General features: G+C 45.8%; 1 non-coding gene across 1 annotated transcript; it reads right to left on the minus strand.

Moving 5' to 3' along the window:
* Nucleotides 1-6,689: 6,689 nt before the first annotated feature.
* On the minus strand, nucleotides 6,690-6,796 carry LOC113623692 (U6 spliceosomal RNA). Its single transcript, XR_003434012.1, has one exon. It is a non-coding gene; the product is annotated as a U6 spliceosomal RNA (small nuclear RNA).
* Between the last annotated feature and the right edge of the window lie 330 nt (nucleotides 6,797-7,126).

The following is a 7,126-nucleotide window of genomic DNA, read 5'->3' on the forward strand; positions in this document are numbered from 1 at the left end:
ACCTGGTGTGAGCAGTCCTGCTTTTTCCATATAATCAGTTACTGAAGTTCTCTTTCTTCTTTGATTTCTTCCTGAGTATTCCTCATCACCTTAAGATAATAAAGATATAGCTATATTTAGACACATACCCACAAACCCCACAAAGACTTACCATTTCACTCTCGCCAGGTTGACAAAATCGAAGGAGTCTGACAATACCATGCCTCCGTGAGGATGTGGAGAATGGGGACTCTTACATATTGCTGGAGAGGGTAAAGTAGAAAAACATTTTGGAAAACAAATTGGCATTGTCTTGTATAGCTAAGTATGTGCGACCCAGCAGCCCACTCTTAGGTACATCCTAGACCTCAGAGGAACTCTTGTTCGTGTGTAGCAGGACATGCGCTCTGAGGACTTTCATAGCAGTGCTGGGGGGAAAAGCAAAACATGGGAAGCCACCCTAATATCCACTGATAAGAGAATGGTTAAATGGGCCACGAACATTATACGTATGTGAAAATGAATGAGCTCCAGCTATAACCACAAAAACCTGTGTGAATCTCAGAGACGTGATGCTGAGTGAACCAAGCAACCTGCAGAAGATCACACAGAGGAAAATGCCATTTTGATAAAACTCGGAAACCAACCAACACTAAAGAATATTGTTTAGGTGACAGAATGATAAGCACACAATTCCAGATCCTGGCTAACCCTTTGGAAGAGGCAAGGGGATGAACTGAGATGGAGCAAAGAGATAACACTACCAGCGTTGGTAACGTTCTGTTTCTCTGGGTGAGCGCTGGTTTTATGATGTGTATGTTATTGTTATGCTTCATAACTTGCACACGTGTTTCATATATTCTTCTGTGTGTCAAGTATTGCATAATTAAAAACAGAAATAACAACAGAGTGCATGGAAGGGCTAGGATTTGACTAGCTGCAGATACAGTCACTGGTGGACTCCCTGGAAGGTGGGAGTGAAGAGACCACTGTGCAATGTAACCAGAGAGGCTGAGCTCACGCTGGCGGGAGAGAAGAGGGGATGCTCTCATGAGAGTAAAGCCTGAAAGGGGTTGCAGACTCCTTCCAAGATCTAACACATTTGGCAACATCCTGGGAAAGGCGGGGGACTACACATGGAAACTGGTGCCCTTCAAGTGTGGTCACATACGAAAGAGAACAGCCTGGAATTCCTGGGGAGGGGAACTGGTTTGGCCACCTGCGATCCCTTGGGGATTCTCTTCCCACTTGATGTCCGATATTAGTGTTGTACAGTGTAGCCTGTTATTAAACTCTTTAACAGGGCTTCCCTGGTGGCACAGTGGTTGAGTGTCCGCCTGCCGATGCAGGGGACGCGGGTTCGTGCCCCGGTCCGGGAGGATCCCACATGCCGCGGAGCAGCTGGGCCCGTGAGCCATGGCCGCTGAGCCTGTGCGTCCGGAGCCTGTGCTCCGCAACGGGAGAGGCCACAACAGTAAGAGGCCCGCGTACCACAACAACAACAACAACAACAACAAAACTTCTTTAACATAAAAAATAAAGCTGCTGCGACGGGGGAAACTGAGAGCTTCAGCCTCAAGGCAGTTAATCTGTCTGTAAGGACATGGTTCTGTCGGAACAACTGGGATGTTCTATTTTCTACAGGTTTGGGGACACAGTGGCTTTGAGTGGGAAGGAGCTAGTCCATCAAAATGGGCATAGTTCTAGAGAGTTTTCAAGGAAGTAAAATTAAAAAATGAAAACGTGGAGTATTCTTTCAATTTTACCATGCGATGGCCCTTTGCCCGGCGGTTTAGTACTAGGTCCTAGTGGGGGAAGATGAGATGCCTGTTTCTTCCGCTCCCAGCCCTCTGTGTTAAAAAATGCCCTTCTCCTCACTATAGTGGACCTGAAGGAATGTGGATGGTCCTTTGTTTCAAGAGAATATGGATTAACACTCCTGAAAGATGCATTGGCCGGCCAACAGTAATGCCTTTTATGGACCCAGTGTGACATTGCAATGACCTGGAAATCATGGGTCAGTGAAAACATCTGGAGTTTGGTGTGTTGTTTTCTTATTTGCTTTTTCAGAAAAATCTCACTTTGGGTTCTGTTCCTGGTCATTTAGCAAAGGTCCCCAGTTTAATCCATTGTCTTTTATGACAAAAGACACAGAGGGGCTACATGCCCAGCAGAAGGCTAGTCCACCAGGAATCTTGCTTTTCTGTTTACACCAACACTGTTGAAACCATGTCCCTTTGAAATGCCGTCCTGTAGGCGTCACCAGCAGAGATGAGCAGGAGGGGCTTGCTGCTGGCCAGCCTAATTTTTTTTTTTTGCGGTTCGCGGGCCTCTCACTGTTGCGGCCTCTCCCGTTGCGGAGCACAGGCTCCGGATGCGCAGGCTCAGCAGCCATGGCTCACGGGCCCAGCCGCTCCGCGGCACGTGGGATCCTCCCGGACCGGGGCACGAACCCGTGTCCCCTGCATCGGCAGGCGGACTCTCAACCACCGTGCCACCAGGGAAGCCCTGGCCATCCTAATTTGATCAATATCAGGGATTTTGCTTCTTACTGTGAAGTTAAAACAGGATTCTGCTCTCTTCTCAATGGGTCATTTTCCTGTCATCTTCCATATTTAAGATTGGTTAAAAATCTCTGCCCAAAACTGACTGAGCAGGGCTCAAGGTTTAAACTGCAAATCCTAATGTGATAATGCATGGCTTCCCTGTGCTTCACAAAGGGAGGTTTTTAAAATGCATATAACATCAGAATATGGAAAGCCTCGGCCGTCTCCCACCCGCAGCCCCAGCCATGAAAGCCGATATTGACCCAATGCTTAAAATATGGAAAAGGTAATAATTAACATTGTACTTCCAGTGCATGTGGTGGCTCTAAATAGCTTATGGGCTTTATGTACATCTAGAAGCAATAAAATCGTGTTTGTTATTGTTGGATGAGACGAAAGAAGCCCCTCGGATCATTACATACGAAGATGTCTTTCACAGTGGCCAGCAGAACCGTGGGGAAGAGCTACCTTTCTTTCCCTTCACAGTTGGCCTGAGAGCCAGGAGGATGGGCAGAGAATCCTGGAAACCCGGCCAGCTTCTAATTGTGTCTTTACAGCCAACTAGGCTACCAAAATGATTATCTTCTTCTCTCTGAGCTTTACTGACCTGTGGCTAATGAGATTTGTGCTTCGATTAGTTGTAGAACATAAATTAGCTAATCAATGGCAATGGATTCGCATTTCTCATACATGAGTTCTGCTGCAGCGATCTGTATTGAATATTCAAATCAATTTTGAATCCTCTGCATGAGTCTGCTAACGTGGCCTGCTGGAATCTGGCCGCAGCTGTAGCGTCCTCGTGAGCAGATGAGGGCTAGGCTGAGCCCGGCTCGTGCACCCGCCTCTCGTGGCTGCTGGAGCTCTGCAAGCTACCTTGCTTTCCCTTACACACGGTGAGGGCCAAATAGGGTTTGGGACAAAGTTGTGTGGGAAAAGCAAGAGAAGCTCCAGGGGAACTCATGGTCCGAGGTGGCCTCTTTCCTGAAAAGGAACAGAGCTAAATGGACATCAAAAAGCAGACAGCGGGTTTCAGGTTTCTGAGGTGCAAACTTTGCAAAGAGTGAGATCCCGGTTCGGTGTCTTCACTTCTCAGCACGGGGAAGCGTATCTTCACTCTTTGCTGTAGTTGTCTCGTCTGTACAATTAACCGACATCTTGGCATAAAATGTGGAAATTTGTACAGTCTTCAAGGCATCTGTGGGCTTTATGGTACAAGTTCTGTTAGTACTGAAGCCACAGAAAATTAAATGTTCCCCAAAGAACTTCCAGATGTGCTTTATTCTAATGGGGTCATTATGCAGTAAATTAAAAAGCAGGGTAAATGGAACTGTAAAATTTAAATTACTCTAAAACCACATCTCTTTGCTTTGAGCATTCATTTGTGGGGTTGCATTTGCAATAAATGTGAATTAGGCAGCTGCAATAACTGTTAATCATATATTTATAAAATAGTAATGAGGAAATGAATAGCAGAGTAAGACAGCTGCACATTTCTCTGATAGTGTGTCAACTGTGAACATAATAAGATGTGGAACATTGTTTGGAGCTGGGCTGATAATACAGCTGAATGTAAGAGATTGCTTCAGCCTCTTAACTTTACATGAAATTATACATAAAATCCATAAAAGCCCATAATAATGCATTATGCGTCTGAATTGTATTCAATATTTTTCTTTGCTTTGATTTTCTGAAATAAGCTCTACTTTCACCAAAGCCATCTTCCAGCATCAGTGAGGCTTTTGTTTCAGGCGATGTCGGGCTTCTAAGATTGCAACTGGATTTAAAGAAAGCAGGGCCGGTGCAGGCAAGGAGTTAATGGTGGTGCTTTGTTTTGTTTTCTCGGAGTTGCCGTACGTGGCTGGAGACATGCCCTGTCCCGGGCGGAGGACAGTGTGTCCAGGCCTCACCAGCTGCCACCTGAGATCAGGATTGGGGAGAGAGGCCACTCCCAGTTCACCAGAGCCCCTGGGCTGCTGGTTTGACCTGGTGAGAACAGGGACATGGCCTTCAGCCACTGTCTAGACAACATCTACTCTGGGGCCAAGGCTGGGCGCTCCAGGCAGGTCTAGAGAAGGGGGTGAGGGTCCTATGGGCCTGCGTTTGGGAAGGATTGCTATCCTGGTGGCCGAAGTGATGACCGTTACTCAGAAACTTCCTTGTCCTGGTGTTTGAACAAACCCTCTGCTGTGACCATCTGAAAACTGGGGCTTTGAGACCGACTTCTCCCTGAGCACAGAGAGGCAGGGGAGGGGACACGCGATCGAGTGTCCACGAGGAGCTGATCCTGGCCAATCTCTGCCTGTCCGTCCATTATATAGCATGACTGGGATGAAGCAGGTGCCCCTTACTGAGCATTCAGGGCTCTGCTCGGCCTGGTCCAACCACCTCTACCCTGCCCCGCGTTGAACACCCGTAGGGTCCCTGATCTGCCGTGGTCTCGAGTTTGGTGGCTTGGAGTATGCGCTTCTCTTGGTCTGGAATATTCTTCCCTGCTTCAAAGATTCCAGTGGCTCCCGCACTTTCCCCCTGTGAAGCCATCCCAGACTCCCAAACCCCTATTCTTATTCCCCTGGTGTTCATTGTTCTGTCTACCTCACCATTACAGCAGCAGTCTTATTGCATCTCGGGGTACTGTAACTTAGGGTCAGTGTCCGCCTCAGACTGAGGGCTCCCTGAGTGGACCCGAAGGTCTGGTGCTTGTTACATCTTGTTTTGGAGAATGAATGCAGAATACAGTCACTGGATGTTGGTGTAGGATTAGAGAAAATGGCCTGGGAGGGTCCAGCGTGAACCCTCTTGGTGTGTCTACAGTTAGACCAGGTCCTCCGTTTCTCGGGGCGGCCCCCACCTCTTGGGATGAATGGTGGTTATCTGCAAGGGGCTGGACGAGGAGGAGTTCTAATGGGAAGAGTGGCCCCAAGATGTTCAATGTGGGATGCTTCAAAATGGAATGTCAGGCATCCGTAATTGTACTCCACATCAGTCAGCACTTTTGTAGGACACTCACCGAATGCAGTGCATTGTAGGAAACTGGGGGTCACTGCTCTTCCTGGGAAGGAGGGAGGGAGGGAGAGAGAGAGAGAGACAGAGACAGGGAGACACAGAGACAGAAGCGGAAGAACAGGGGTGAGGGGGGAGGAAAAAGATGGTTATACACACATACAATGAGCATCCTGTAATCTCTTCCTAACCCACACTCACTTCCCCGTATTTCAGTATCAATTTTCGTTAACCAATAATTTTTTTCTTGTCACAAAAATACTATATGGTCATTATTGTAATGTACAGCATAAAGGATTTCATAATTTGTTGAACCATTCCCTTATTTGTTTAAAAATTTCATTGTTTAATCATTGTCTATATGTTTATTCTCTTACTATTCATTTAATCATTCTTCATTTGTTGAATGTTTATGAACATTTTTTTCTCCTTTAAGTGATGTTATTAAAATCCTGCCAGTTTCATAAGTACAGTATGATACCTCATTGTTATTTTAATGTCAATTTACTTTATTTCTAGTAAAGTAGAATTTTTCTCTTTGTTTTTTTGCTTATTTATATGTATTTTTTCTCTTGAGATGATTGAGTACAGCTTTCATTAACTGAGGGAACAGCGCCAGCACCGAATGTTTTATGGGATGTATTATTTCATTTAATTTTTATGTTAACCCCATTCATAGACCCTATGGTCTGTATGAGGCTTGGCGAGGTTGAGGACCCTTCCTGAGATGCACGGTTAGTAGGCGCTAGAGCCTGCTGCATTGCAGGGCAATTCCCATCATTTTTCTACTGGGGGCTGTCAATTTTCTCTTTAACTTACTGGAGCTGTTTGCATATTGAGTGTTTAATTGTCCGTGTACCTACGGCATAGTCTTTTTTTTTTTTTTAATTGAAGTATAGTTGATTTACAATGTTGCGTTAGTTTCAGGTATACAGCAAAGTGATTCAGTTATACATATCTATACATATCTATCTAAATCTCTATATATCTATTCTTTTTCCAATTATTTTCCCTTATAGGTTATTACAAAATATCGAGTATAGTTCTCTGTGCTATGCAGTAGTAGGTCCTTGTTGTTTATCTATTTTATACATAGTAGTGTGTATATGTTAATCCCACACTCCTAATTTATCCCTCTCCCCGCCCCCTGCTTTGGTAACCATAAAAAAAAGGGAACGCTTCATGAATATGTGTGTCCGCTTTGCGCAGGGGCCATGCTAATCTTTCCTGTATCGTTCCGATTTCAGTATATGCGCTGCCGAAGCGAGCACCGGCATAGTCTTTTAAACAGAGGGGTAATGTCCCAGTGTTCCCATCAAGGAAGGGGAAAGGCCACCCCCAAGAAACCCACCGCTCTCCCCATTTTGCCTTGTTCAGAGGGTCACCTCTTGGTGGCTCCGCTTTCAGGATTCTTCCTCGTCATCCTCTTATGTCTTCGCCCTTTGCAAGGTGGGTGGAATGATGGCTGTTACTTGTCTCATTCATGTGAGAAAACCGAGGACTGCCCAGGGTAAGAGATTTGGCAGGGAAGCCAATGAAAAACAGACAAAACCTAAACTAGCACTAACAAAACCCAACCAAATCAAACCAAACTGAACAAA

Source organism: Aethalodelphis obliquidens, unplaced genomic scaffold (genome assembly GCF_003676395.1).
Source record: "Aethalodelphis obliquidens isolate GAN/ISIS:26980383/991018 unplaced genomic scaffold, ASM367639v1 scaffold11, whole genome shotgun sequence".
Taxonomy (NCBI): domain Eukaryota; kingdom Metazoa; phylum Chordata; class Mammalia; order Artiodactyla; family Delphinidae; genus Aethalodelphis; species Aethalodelphis obliquidens.